Source organism: Triticum dicoccoides, chromosome 2B, assembly GCF_002162155.2.
Source record: "Triticum dicoccoides isolate Atlit2015 ecotype Zavitan chromosome 2B, WEW_v2.0, whole genome shotgun sequence".
In the NCBI taxonomy this organism is placed as follows: Eukaryota; Viridiplantae; Streptophyta; class Magnoliopsida; order Poales; family Poaceae; genus Triticum; species Triticum dicoccoides.
Genome location: NC_041383.1, coordinates 219,714,477 through 219,729,668, shown reverse-complemented (window position 1 = coordinate 219,729,668; position 15,192 = coordinate 219,714,477).

The following is a 15,192-nucleotide window of genomic DNA, read 5'->3' as shown; positions in this document are numbered from 1 at the left end:
GGTACTCACCACGGCATCTCCCGATCTGTTAGATTGGGCCGAGGACCCCCATGGTCGTATACTCATGGGCCAGTTCGGACAGCTGCCGCATACAAGGAAGATTCCACAAGACTTGGTGATCAAGACAAGGACTCCTCCCCACCGGCGTATTCGGCTAGGACTCTTGTTATCCTAGGCCTCTAGTGCATTATATAAACCGAGGCCAGGCTGGTCGATAGATTATATACACAATGATAATCATAGGCTAGCTTCTAGGGTTTAGCCTCTACGATCTTGTGGTAGATCAACTCTTGTAATACTCATATCATCAAGATCAATCAAGCAGGAAGTAGGGTATTACCTCCATAGAGAGGGCCCGAACCTGGGTAAACATCGTGTCCCCCGCCTCCTATTACCATTAGCCTTAGACACATAGTTCGGGACCCCTACCCGAGATCCGCCGGTTTTGACACCGACAAGGAGAAGTACGATGAAGATTATGGACCTCCACCAACTCAACCATCTTAGCTTCCGAAGAGGAATCAACCAAGAAGGATCGGCAGAGTCCATCCCCATTCCAGAAACCGATTCCTTGAGGAGGTGCAAGAAGAAGCCTGAAGAGACTCGTTCTAAGAAGAACGATGATCGTACCTCCAAGAGGGGAAGAAGCAAGTAATTGTGGTCTTGGCTACTTGTGTTAGTTGGGTTTGCGAAACAACGTGTGTTAGTTGGGGTTGTCGAACTATGTGTTATTTGTGAAACTATGTGTCGAACCATTTGCTATTTGCTATTTGTGAAACTATGTGGAACCGTTTGCTTTTAATATCTTGTGTGTGATACATGTTATATTGTGTGAGATCTGCATATTTTAGGCTCTTACTATACTATCGTGGTAAAACTTTAGGAAAAAACAAGCACTAAAACATGCAAAAATGCAAACCACCAAGACCCTACTGCCAAGCCCCTTGGCAGTGGGTTCTCACACCCTACCGCTAGGAATTTTCCGTTCACGGTTACAGCGAGGTCACTGGTAAAACCACAGGACCCTACCGCCAAGCCCCCTGGCGGTAGGTTCTCACAACCTACCGCCACGGGTTTGCTGTTTTCGGTCACAGAAAGATTCCCAGGCAAACCCCCAGGACCCTACCGCCACATGGCTTGGCGGTAGGGTCCCATATCCTACCGCCGAGGCCCTTGGCGGTAGGGTGCCGGTTTGCTGGCCGTTAGTTGACGGTTGTGGCCGTCTTTCCTACAGCCGAGCCCCTTGGCAGTAGGTTGCCTGACCCTATCACCAAGCCCCTTGGCGGTAGTGAAAGGGTCAGATTTCAAAAAAAACATGGGTCAGATCTCGATTTTCTGTGCTAAAAGGGTCAAAACATGAAATTTTCCAAGGGGCGGGCGAGGAATGATGGCGGCCGCAGAGGTCCAACATGGCCCATTAACTCAGTGCGGGCAGCAAGAATGGGCATATAACCATTTTTCTACTTGTCTGGGGCGTTGCTATAACTTCTAGCAACTTCAACGGTAATTTCATGAGGGACAGGCAGAAACAATCCTCATATTGTTGTTGTTGTTGTTGTTGGCAGAAACAATCCTCATGTTGTTGTTGTTGTTGTTGTTGTTGTTGTTGTTGTTGTTGTTATAAGCACCCTCGAAAGACTGAGCCGACGTATCATCTTGAGATCGACGAAATCGTCACAGAGGCCTTCGTAGACAACGGGAACATATCCTCCCACGGAAAGCACATTGTCGAAAGGTCTGGAATAAATGCAGAAAAATGCGAGCACCAATATCAAGCCTAAGACTTTAACCCTGGTGAGTTCCTTGTTCTTCCAACCAGCCAATCACAAGTTTGTTTGTCAATCCTCCCTTTGTTCTTTAACACACTATAGAGGCAGACACTTACACACACACACACACACACACACACACACACACACCTTTATGAAAGCACGACACACACCCTACCCATATGAGCATCTCTGAGAGACTGAGCCGTCACATCATCCTGAGATTAACTATGTCATCACAGACTCCTTCGTAATCGACGAGAACGTCTCCTCTCATCGAATGCACATCGTTGGAATGCCTGAAATAAATTTAGAAAAATACGAGCACGATGTCATGTCTAGAAATTGAACTTGGACTCCATGCATACTTTATACACCTAGATGTTAGACGCTAATGAGGGGGTTAGCCGACGAAATAAGTTTGAGGGGTCAGCGGGCGAAACAAATTTCTCCACGGGCCATCTAGTAAAAATAACACTTCGGCGGCGGACGAGCGAGTGATCGATGGATCGGAGAATATCGGTGCACCGTAATAGCGTTGCACATTTTAAATGTTCAAAATTATGAAAAAAATAGCTAGCACATTCACACAACACAAATGTAGGTTGTCATGAAAATTGAAGACAAAATTCGAAACATAGCTTAAAAAGTAAGAAATGACAAATTCAACATTTCATACTAGTAGTACATAACGTAAGTTGGGATTTAGATTTGACCCATTATCACATTGATGTGAGATCTGTCATTTTTTGTATCTTAAATTTTTTTGAAATTCTAATATGAAATTTTATTATGACATACGTTGATGTTTTTTTAATGCAAAGCAAAGCTTTATAACTTAATGGTGCCCGGGAAAATCACCCGCAACACAAACAATCACTTGGGCTGGTACATCGGATTCCTATTCGACAGCCGAGTTAGCAGGGTACATACAACCAAGACCTGCTAGCTCGTGAGCCATGGAATTAGCACTACGGTGGCAACATTTTATTACATACTTATAGAACCACGGTTTGAGCTGGTACTTTGTGTCCTCAATTACGGCAGCATACGCAGAAGAATCGACCTTTCGAACGTCCATTGCTTCTGCCAACAACTGTGAATCTGTCTCAAACTCCGCTCGGATGATCCCCAAGTCAGCTGCAAAGGAAACTGCGCTTGACAACGCCATTACTTTCGCCGCAAATGCGTCTTGGATGAGCTCCTGTCTTCCAGCCCGCATACCCACCACTGCGCTATCGCTGGTCCTTGCCACTGCATCCCACCCTGCATGGTTTTCCCCTAGGATGAAAGCTCCATCAACATTGAATTTCACCATGCCTTCAGCAGGAGGCCGCCATTTTTCAGTGCACTGTGGTGTACAGCTGCGCGTGTGTCTTGCAATGTCTGCCGCTGACACCATGAGTTCCCTCTTTCTCAATTTATTCCTGGCACTCCACCACACCCACCAGAAGGTAAGGATTTGCATGTGCATTGGGGTATCTAACCCCCATAAATAGTCCATCATCTCATGCACACACGAGATTGCTTCCTGCTCCCATCTTTCCTTCTCTGAGGCTAGTTCCCTCCACACATCCTTAACAGATTTGCACTTGATGAACAGGTGCCCCCCATCTTCATCAACTCGTCCACAAAAAAAGCATTTCATGCTCTCCATCATAAGTCCTCGCCTCTGCATGTTCGTCAATAATGCTAGAGATTCATGTCATAGTCTCCATGTGAACATCTGGACGGTCTCGGGCATGGAAGTTTCCATATCCTTTTCCAAGAATCATCCCTGCAGCTGTTCAGATTGCCCGCTTCAGCAGTGCTCATTCCCATTCCCCCATTCTTCCTCATAGACCTTAGCTCCATATGAAGTTTGTAGGCACTTTTTACAGAATGAATCCCTTGCTATCAAATTGCCTGGCCATGAAGTCATGTACCTCCTCCCGTAGCGGCATTTACAGGATATGCCTTGCATCCTCCACACAGAAGGTATCCCGAACAAGGCGCTCATCCCATTGCCCTGTGGCAGGGTCCATCAGTTCACTAACATTCTGCATCAGATTGTCCCTTTTGGGGTTATGATTCTCTGTGACCACGGTCTTGGAATCCAAGGGTCTGTCCAGATGTTAACACTTGCGCCATCTCCAATACGCCAGATGTATCCTTTGCGGATCAGGTCAAGCCATTTAAGTAAGCTCCTCCCCGCATATGAGATTCCATCTCACGCCTCAGCCTATAGAACATGGTAGTTCGGGAAGTAGCGGGCTTTGAGAACCCGAGCATGAAGTGTGTCCGGACTTTGAATGAGCCTCCAGGCCTATCTCGAGAGCATTGCCATGTTAAAACTATGCATGTCGCGAAAGCCTAAACCCCCTTGTGCCTTTGGCTTAACTAGTTTCACCCATATAATCCAGTGAACTATGTTTTCCTTATCTTGTTGGCTCCACCAGTAGTTTCCGATTAGGGCTCTCAGTTCATGGCAGAAGCTCTTGGTTAAGTCGAAGCAGGGCATAGCAAATGTGGGGATGGCCTGCGCCACCGCTGTCACTAGAGTCTCCTTTGCCACCTTGGCAATAAGCTTCTCGTTCCACCCATATATTCACCCCGCCAATGCCCCCTTGATGAATGTGAATGCTCTCTTCCCGGACCGTCCAACATGGACTGTCAAACCAAGGTATTTCTCATTCCAATTCTCACTCCTAATATGCAATGTACTCCTTACTACATCCCTGGCTTCCGTTGGGGTATTGGGGCTAAACATCAAAGTAGATTTCTCCACATTGATGCAATGTCCAGAGCACTGCTCATATATGTCGAGGATCTCTTTTAAGGCAGCTGCTTCTTGTTGGTTTGATTTCAACAGAATTACTGAGTCATCCGCAAAGAACAAGTGTGAGACCACCGGTGCCGCTGGGCATATTTTGACAGCACTTATTCTGCCCTCTCTTTCTGTCGCATGAAGCAAAGTCGATAGTCCTTCAGCACATATCGCAAATAAGTATGGGGATGCCGGGTCTCCTTACTGAAGACCCCTTGATGGGCAAAACTGTTTCGTCAGCTGACCATTCACCTTAATTTTGTACCGGACCGTTGTCACACACTTCATAATGAGGTCCACCCACTGTCTGCTGAAGCCCAATTTTTCAAGCATTGCTTGCAGAAAGCTCCATTCAGCAAGATCGTAGGCTTTACTCATGTCTGCCTTGACTGCAGTGTATCCCTCCTTTCCCTTTTTATTGTTCATAAGAAAGTGCGTCAGCTCGTATGCCACCAAGACGTTATCCGTGATGAGCCTCCCCGGTACGAACACACTCTGATTTTCAAAAATGAGTGAAGGCATGATGATCTTGAGGCGGTTGGCAATCACTTTAGAGCTCAGCTTATACATGACATTACATAATGAGATTGGCCGTAGGTCTTTAATCCTGTTTGGGTTCTTGACCTTTGGTATTAGCACAAACACTGTATCGTTCCAACCTGACGGAATCTCACCACCATTCAGCACAGCGAGGACCTCGTCCACAATTCTGTCCCCCATGAAATGCCAGTGCTTCTTGTAGACAAAGGACGTCATCCCGTCTGGTCCCGGCGCCTTGAGATCGCCAATATGATCAAGAGCAGCCTTGATCTCCTCTCGGAAAATTCGGCATTGAGCATATCCTGCATGGCAGTAGTGACCCTTGGCTCCACTTTACCGATTAGCTCAGCCAACCGGGATCCATTCTGTGAGATGTATAATTCCTGAAAAAAGGAGCAGACATAGTTAGTTAATCCCTCTCCTTCCTTCACCACCGATCCATCCTCCCTCTTCAGCTCCTTCACTCTATTAGCCTTCTTTCTTGTTGATGCATAGGCCATAAAATATTGAGTACTCCTATTCTCGTCCCTTAGCTAGGAGATGTGGGTTCGTTGCTTTGCCTTGGTATTCTTCTTATCCTCCAAGTCTCGCACCACCCCTCTCTATCTTGCTTTGACCTTATGTTCAGAGACTTGTTCCTTCATACACCTTTCAAGATCAGATCGAGCCTTTTTAAGCCGACCCTCCAATTCTCCTGCAACTTCTTTATGCCATCTCTTCACTCTACCGGCCACCTTGCCCATAGCACCGGCCACTCCTCCCTCCCCTGTCACCCAGCTTTCCTCCCACGCCTCCTGGATTACTTCACTACACCCCTCTTCTTTGAGACACCAAGCTTCAAACTTAATGCTTCAACCCGTCTCTGGCCTTTTCCTTGTATCCCCTTGCATACACACAATCACCGGTCTATGATCGGAGTGGCGAGGGTTTCCATTGAGAACTAAGAAATCTGGAAATGCTTCACACCAGGTGGCATTCGCGGTTGCCCGGTCCAGATGCTCGCAAATGTAGTCATCTAGATTAGTGCTATGATTCCTCCATGTGAATTTATCTCCGTCAAAACCTACGTCATTGAGGTCACATCTAACCAGGGCCTCCCGGAACCATCCATGCAAGATTGTGCTCTTGGCGCCCCTCCCACCTTTTCATCACATGTTAATATTTCATTGAAATCCCCCAGACACAACCACGGTCTCCCATCTTGGTGTTGCTGCCCTAGTAGTTTGAGTGTGCGCCAAGTATCCTTCTTCCTTTCCCATGCCGATTCCCCATACACCCCAGTGAGCCTCCACAGTAGTCCACCCTCCTCCGTGATATCAACATCTACATGCCTCCTCCCATACGATCTAAGATCCAGTCCCACCCCCTCCTCCAAAACAGCGCAATACCTCTACTTCTGCCCTCCGGGTCCAAAGCAAGCAAATGAATGAGCCCCAGTGACCAATGTAGATTGTCCAACTCCTTTTCCGCAAGCCTTGTCTCCGCTAAAAAAAGCACATCAGGATCCTCCACCCTCCCCATTTCGAGGAGACTCCGAACTGCCGGGCCATTCCCGAGTCCCCGACAGTTCCAGCTGATGATTTTCATTGTGCCCGGCGGGGCTGCTCAGGCAGCTCAGCCGATATATCTGTTATGTTGACACCGCCCATGTTATTTGCATTTGATATTGAAAGTGCAACTATCCCTAGGTGGTTTTGGTAATTCATAACAACATATAGCTCATTGAGCTAATGCTATTCCAAGACTATTATTTCAGGAAAGCTCAATGAATGGCATGGCATAGATGATGAAAGTGGATCCCTCAAAATACTAAGGACAAAGGATTGGCTCAAGCTCAAAAGCTCAAGACTCTTCATTTCATATTTTAGTGATCCAAGATCACATTGAGTCTATAGGAAAAGCCAATACTATCAAGGAGGGATGAGGTGTTGCTTAATGAGCCTCTTGCTTCATGTGCTTAGTGATATGCTCCAAAACCCTCAGCTACTTTCCCACATCCACAAATGACCTAAACCCAAAGCCAAAATCGGTCACACCAATTCTTCCTATCCGGCGCCACCGATTCCAAAAGTCATAGCCACTGCCACAAACCCGATGCAAATCGGTCTTACCGATAGGGATCTCGGTCTCACTGAGATGGGATTGTAATCTTCTGTTTCCCTTCGTAACGTTTCGGTCTAACCGAAGTGAGCGATCGGTCCCACCGAGATTGCAATGTAAACTCTCTGTTTCCTTTTTGTAACATTTCGGTCTCACCGAAAAGAGCAAATCGGTCCCACCGAGTTTACCTGACCAACTCTCTGGAAAGCTTATTACCAAAATCGGTCTCACCGAGTTTGTGTAATCGGTCTTACCGAGATTACGTTATGCCCTAACCCTAACCGAATCGGTCTCACCGAGTTGCATGTCAGTCCCACCAAAAATCACTAACGGTCACTAGGTTTGCTAAATCGGTCCGACCAAGTCTGTTGAATCGGTCCCACCGAGTTTGATAAATTGTGTGTAACGGTTAGATTTTGTGTGGAGGCTATATATGCCCCTCCACCTCCTCTTCATTCGTGGAGAGAGCCATCAAAACAAACCTACACTTCCAACTTACCATTTCTGAGAGAGAACCACCTACTCATGTGTTGAGGCCAAGATATTCCATTCCTACCATATGAATCTTGATCTCTAGCCTTCCCCAAGTTGCTTTCCACTCAAATCTTCTTTCCACCAGATCCAAAACCTATGAGAGAGAGTTGAGTGTTGGGGAGACTATCATTTGAAGCACAAGAGCAAGGAGTTCATCATCAATGCACCATTTGTTACTTCTTGGAGAGTGGTGTCTCCTAGATTGGCTAGGTGTCACTTGGGAGCCTCCGACAAGATTGCGGAGTTGAACCAAGGAGTTTGTAAGGGCAAGGAGATCGCCTACTTCGTGAAGATCTATCGCTAGTGAGGCAAGTCCTTCGTGGGCGACGGCCATGGTGGGATAGACAAGGTTGCTCTTCGTGGACCCTTCATGGGTGGAGCCCTCCGTGGACTCGCGTAACCGTTACCCTTCATGGGTTGAAGTCTCCATCAACGTGGATGTACGATAGCACCACCTATCGGAACCACGCCAAAAACATATGTGTCTCCAATTGCGTTTGAATCCTCCAAACCCTTCCCTTTACTTTCTTGTAAGTTGCATGCTTTAATTTCGGCTGCCTATATACTCTTTGCATGCTTGCTTGAATAGTGTGATGATTGCTTGACTTGTCCTAAGATAGCTAAAATCTGTCAAACTCTAAAATTGGGAAAAGGTTAAGTTTTTAATTGGTCAAGTAGTCTGATCACCCCGCCCCTCTCTAGACATACTTCAAGGTCCTAAAAGTGGTATCAGAGCTTTGGTCTCCATTTTCTTTGATTTCCATAGCTTTTTGTGGTCATAGCCTTGGTTTCACAACCTAGAAGAGTATGGCGTCTAGCGAGGGAAATTATCATCATAGAGGTCCTTACTTTGATGGTACTAATTGTGCTAGTTGGAAGCTGAAAATGCATATTCTCGGACATAACCCCGCCGTTTGGGAAATTATTTGTATTGGCTTGCAAGGTGAATTCTTTGATGGGAGAGAGCCAAACCGTGAAACTAATGCGGAAGAATTGAAGATGCTGCAATACAACGCTCAAGCTTGTGATATCATCTTCAACGGATTGTGCCCCGAAGAATTCAACAAAATCAGCCGTCTTGAGAATGCAAATGAAATTTGGGATACTTTGATTGATATGCATGAAGGTACCAAATCCGTCAAGGAATCCAAGTTGGATGTGCTCCAAAGTCAGCTTGACAAGTTCAAAATGAAGGATGGTGAAGGTGTCGCTGAAATGTACTCTAGGCTTGCACTTATCACAAATGAGATTGCCGGCTTAGGGAGTGAAGAGATGACCGACAAATTCATCATCAAGAAAATCCTAAGAGCATTGGATGGAAAGTATGATACCGTGTGCACATTGATCCAGATGATGCCAAAATACAAAGATCTCAAGCCAACGGAAGTCATTGGAAGAATTGTTGCTCATGAGATGTCACTCAAGGATAAGGAGGAACTTCACAACAAGTCAAGTGGTGCTTACAAAGCCTCAAGTGAAGCCCCCACATCATCAAGTGAGAAACAAACCTTCAATGAAGAATTAAGCTTAATGGTGAAGAACTTCAACAAATTCTACAAGAGTAGAAGCAAAGAAAGAAGCTCCAAGTCAAGGTCTTACAATGACAAAAGATCTTCTAGTCAAGAGCGCAATTGCTATAATTGTGGGATACCCAGACACTATTCCAATGAGTGTACGACACCCTACAAAAGAAGAGAAGATTCTCCAAGAAGAAGAAGCAAAAGAGAAGAATCGCCACCAAGAGAGAGGAGGAGTAGAGATGATCGTTATGAACGAAGACCCTCACGGAGAAGAAACGATTCGGAAAGGAAGGACAAGTCATCAAGGAGCTACACAAAACAAAGACATCAAGCTCATGTTGGTGAATGGGTATCCGGCTCCGACTCCGACAATCACTCCGAGAGAAGTGTAGGACCTTGAGAAGAGGTGTCTAGAGGGGGGTGATTAGACACTAAGTGCCAAAGTTGCATTTTTTAAGTTTCTTTGAGTTTAAGTGGAGATTAAACACAAGTTTAACATTCACAATACATATCAAGCAAGCATGTAAAGAGTATATGAGCAGCGGAAAGTAAAGCATGCAACTTGCAAGAAAGTAAAGGGAAGGGTTTGGAGGATTCCAACGCAATTGGAGACACGGATGTTTTTGGCGTGGTTCCGATAGGTGGTGCTATCATACATCCACGTCGATGGAGACTTCAACCCACGAAGGGTAACGGCTGTGCGAGTCCATGGAGGGCTCCACCCACGAAGGGTCCACGAAGAAGCAACCTTGTCTATCCCACCATGGCCATCGCCCACGAAGGACTTGCCTCACTAGCGGTAGATCTTCACGAAGTAGGCGATCTCCTTGCCCTTACAAACTCCTTGGTTCAACTCCACAATCTTGTCGGAGGCTCCCAAGTGACACCTAGCCAATCTAGGAGACACCACTCTCCAAGAAGTAACAAATGGTGCGTTGATGATGAACTCCTTGCTCTTGTGCTTCAAATGATAGTCTCCCCAACACTCAACTCTCTCTCATAGGTTTTGGATCTAGTGGAAAGAAGGTTTGAGTGGAAAGCAACTTGGGGAAGTCTAGAGATCAAGATTCATATGGTAGGTGAGGGAGTCCTGGACTAGGGGGTGTCCGGATAGCCGAACTATCACCGTCGGCCGGACTCCAAGACTATGAAGATACAAGATTGAAGACTTCATCCCGTGTCCGGATGGGACTTTCCTTGGTGTGGAAGGCAAGCTTGGCGATACGGATATGTACATCCCCTACCATTGTAACCGACTCTGTGTAACCCTAGCCCTCTCCGATGTCTATATAAACCGGAGGGTTTTAGTCCGTAGGAAAAACAACAATCATACCATAGGCTAGCTTCTAGGGTTTAGCCTCCTTGATCTCGTGGTAGATCTACTCTTGTACTACCGATATCATCAATATTAATCAAGTAGGAGTAGGGTTTTACCTCCACCGAGAGGGCCCGAACCTGGGTAAAAACATTGTGTCCCTTGTCTCCTGTTACCATCCGCCTAGACGCACAGTTCGGGACCCCCTACCTGAGATCCGCCGGTTTTGACACCGACATTGGTGCTTTCATTGGGAGCTCCTCTGTGTCGTCACCTATAGGCCCGATGGCTCCTTCGATCATCAACAATAACGCGGTCCAGGGTGAGACTTTTCTCCCCGGATAGATCTTCGTATTCGGCGGCTTCGCACTGCGGGCCAATTCACTTGGCCATCTGGAGTAGATCGAAAGCTATGCCCCTGGCCATCAGGTCAGATTTGGGAGTTTGAACTATACGGCCAACATCCGCGGAGACTTGATCTTCGACGGATTCGAGCCACAGCCGGGCCTGCCGCACTGTCAGATGGGCATGATTTAGCTCTGCTGCCGGACAGTGCCCTGGAGGCCGCACAAGAGTCCGCTCCGACCCTGACGGGTGGCTGGACACCACCTCGGGGGCTTCTACCTCTACGGCGATAGAGCCGAATACTGACCCTGTCCCTTGTGAAGCTTGTGACTCCAAGGTGCCAGACTCCTCTCCGTACCCCGAACCTTCCGCGCCCCTGCCAATCGAATCCGATTGGGCGCCGATCATGGAGTTCACCGCTGCGGACATCTTTCAGCACTCGCCTTTTGGCGACATCCTGAATTCGCTAAAGTGTCTCTCTTTATCAGAAGAGCCCTGGCCGGATTATGGTCAGAATGGTTGGGATGCGGATGACGAAAAAATTCAAAGCCCACCCACCACCCACTTCGTAGCCACTGTCAATGACTTAACCGACATGCTAGACTTCGACTCCGAAGATATCGACGGTATGGACGACGATGCCAGAGACGACCAAGACCCAGCGCCTATAGGGCACTGGAAGGCCACCTCAACTCACGATGTTTATATGGTGGGCACACCTAAAGGAAGCGATAACAAGGAACAACGGGACGCTGCGAAGGATAACTCCCTCGAAAAACAGCCAAAACGGCGACGCAAGCGCCGCCCAAAGTCCCGCCCCGACAACAACATCACCCATACGGACCCAGCCATAGAGCGGGGCAAACCGGTGGACGATGAACATGCCCCCGAGCAACCATCCGAACAGGATAAATTGGATAAGCAATCCACCCCCGGTGAAAACAATAGTCTGGATGATCTCACGCCGGACACATCATCGGAGCAGAAGAACCTCCAAAAAAGGCTCGTCGCCACTGCACGAAGTCTGAAGAAGTAGAAGCAGAAGCTCAAAACAGCAGAAGACGTACTCAGAATGAGATGGAGCAAAGTACTCAAGGCCGCAAACAAATATGGCGATAGTCGCCAAGCAAAAAGCTACCCAAAGCGCAAACTACTGCCCGAATTTGACGAAGAGGCCGTAGAGCCCCCACAATTAAAGAACAAAGAGGCCACCCGGTCGGATAGACGACCACATGACAAACAAAGAGTGACAAGCGATGCCACACATAAGCCGGCACATGATCCACATAAGGATCCTCACAAAAGGGATGGCCCGGTCAGGTCCATCTATGGGCCAAGAAAGCAAGCCCTAGAAAGCAATACAACACGTCGAGTATTCGAACATCATGGCACACCCAAATACAGGGGCGCCGCACACCCCTTATGTTTCACCGATGAGGTGCTGGACCATGAATTTCCAGCGGGATTCAAGCCCGTAAACATAGAGGCATACGACGGAACAACAGACCCTGGAGTCTGGATTGAGGGTTACATCCTGCACATACATATGGCTAGAGGAGATGACCTCCACGCCATAAAATACTTACCCCTCAAGCTCAAAGGGCTAGCTCGGCATTGGCTCAAAAGCCTCCCAAAAAATACCATTGGAAGTTGGGAAGAGCTCGAGGATGCGTTTCGGGCAAATTTTCAGGGGACTTACGTCCGCCCTCCAGATGCAGACGATTTAAGTCACATAACTCAACAGCCCGGAGAGTCAGCCCGCAAGTTCTGGAACAGGTTCCTCACCAAAAAGAACCAAATAGTCGACTGTCCGGATGCCTAAGCCTTAGCAGCCTTCAAACATAACGTCCGAGATGAATGGCTCGCCAGACACCTCGGCCAGGAAAAGCCAAGAACAATGGCCGCACTAACAAGCCTCATGACCCGCTTTTGCGCGGGAGAGGATAGCTGGCTGGCAAGATGCAGCACCAGCGACCCAAGTACATCCGAGGTCAGGGATGGAAATGGGAAACCACGACACAGAAAGGACCAGCGCCGAACTAGGGGAAACGGCCCAAAGAGCACGGCAGTCAACGCCGGGTTCAAAAGCTCTCGGCAGAACAACAAAACACTGCCTCTCAAGGACGACAGAGACGAGCTATCCAACCTAAACAAAATCTTGGACAAGATATGCCAAATCCACAGCACCTCCGGGAAGCCTGCAAACCATACCCACAGAGATTGTTGGGTCTTCAAACAGTCCGGCCGACTTAATGCCGAACACAAGGGGCTCGAAACACCAAGTGAGGATGATAACGAACTCCACAAGCAGAGCACCGGCAAACAAAGGAATTTCCCACAAGAGGTCAAAACAGTAAACTCACTTCATGTGACAACAGGCAAAAATAGAGCGGCGCCCATTAAAATACGTGCTGCACGGTCCACCCTAGCGGAGTCCCGACACTGGATGTCAAAACCAATCACTTTCGACCATCAGGATTACTCTGGAAGTATCCGGAACGCAGGATGGACTGCCCTGATATTAGATCCTATAATCGATGGACTACAATTTACACAAGTCCTAATGGACGGCAGCAGTGATCTAAACCTACTATATCAGGATACAATCCACAGAATGGGGATAGACCCAACCAAAATACGCCATAGCAACACTTCCTTTAAAGGAGTGATGCCAGGCCCATATGCCCATTGTACGGGCTCTCTACCACTAGAAGTTGTGTTTGGCTCATCCAACAACTCTCATCGCGAAAAGTTAGTCTTCCACATTGCCCCATTTAAAAGTAGCTATGAAGCACTATTGGGACGCGAAGCTTTCGCCCGCTTTAACGCAATACCGCATTATGCATCTCTTACACTTAAAATGCCCGGTCCACGCGGCATAATCTCATTAAAGGGAAACCTTGAGTGTTCCTCGAACACGGAAGAAAGTGAGACTGCCTTGACGGCCACACATTAATCCGTCTTTGCCGATCAAAGCACCCAAACAGGTCATTCAGACCCCGGACACGGTTAGGTGAGTCCGGAACAAATAAACAAGGGGCTTACTAGCCGCGCACCCCCTTGCAAGGGGCTGCACGCATGTACAATAAGAGACAATAAAGCTCAATTTTATTCGTTTTTTGACTTATTCTCTTTTTATACATTTTTCGCACGATCCCGTTTTCAAACTAAGTTCTTCTCTTTTACAGATGGACACCATGCTACGCCCGTCCAGGATACGGCACAACGGAGACACAGGCGCAGACGTGCAGTAGGGACCCATTGCAAGGATTCTTTTCAGATTAAGACCCTGCGTAAACCTTTCTTACTGTCTCTTGTTGATACACATCCCCCGGTTTCTCACTATAACCGAGGAGGAGGCTGGCGTTTTGGCATCGGCCGCGTCAGAAATTTTTGTGTGTACCTGGACACTAGGGGCTTAGAGCATTGTTCTGCCCATTTTCATAAAAGACCGAATACCTTAGGGAGTGTTCGGCATCTCGAGTTAGGCCTTATATGCATCAGCTCCAAATCATGTCTTTGGTCAAATGATGGGTTTGCCCGGCTCCTATGTTTTGCTGCCTTACGTTCCGCTCTATCGGCTAACACGACACCAGGAGAACTACTGCGATTGTGCCCCGGTTCGTCCAGGTGAGCACCTCAGTAGAGAAAGCCGAAAACTGACTATCATGATATAGCAAGAGACTGGTCAACCACTCGATCAACCACCGGAATGTTTAGAATTCCTCCGCTTTAATGAAGGACCGTTTTCCGGTCAGGCACATACGCGCCCCGAAATTCAGAGAGCGCAGTGCCCCTTGGGGCTATATAGTAGCCCCACCATCGAACTCCTATGGCTAAGTGAAAGTGATAAAGCATTATAGTCCGGTTGCCTAGTTTGCTACGCTATCACCTCCTTCACAGAACCAAGATGTTGGATTAAGTGTGAAAATGCATCTTTTTTTTGCAAACACCCCCGCACTATGTGCGTGGGGGCTGAAGCCAAAGACTGCCATCTTTCAGGTTATATACACATATACGTTAACGGCCGCACAGGAGGTATTTCAACACTTGAACGCACAAGTATAAAAAGCCCTTATATTATATTTGAAACATGGTTTCACAACTCATACATGTCATTTGAACATAATATCTTTCGAGCACTGCGTCTCTATTAAACAAGCGCCCTGCAGGACTTCCTCAAAATAGTGCTCGGCTGGTAATCGGCTTCTGTCCGAATCCTGGGATGCAACGTCGATGGCCTCCATCTCTGCCCAGTATGTT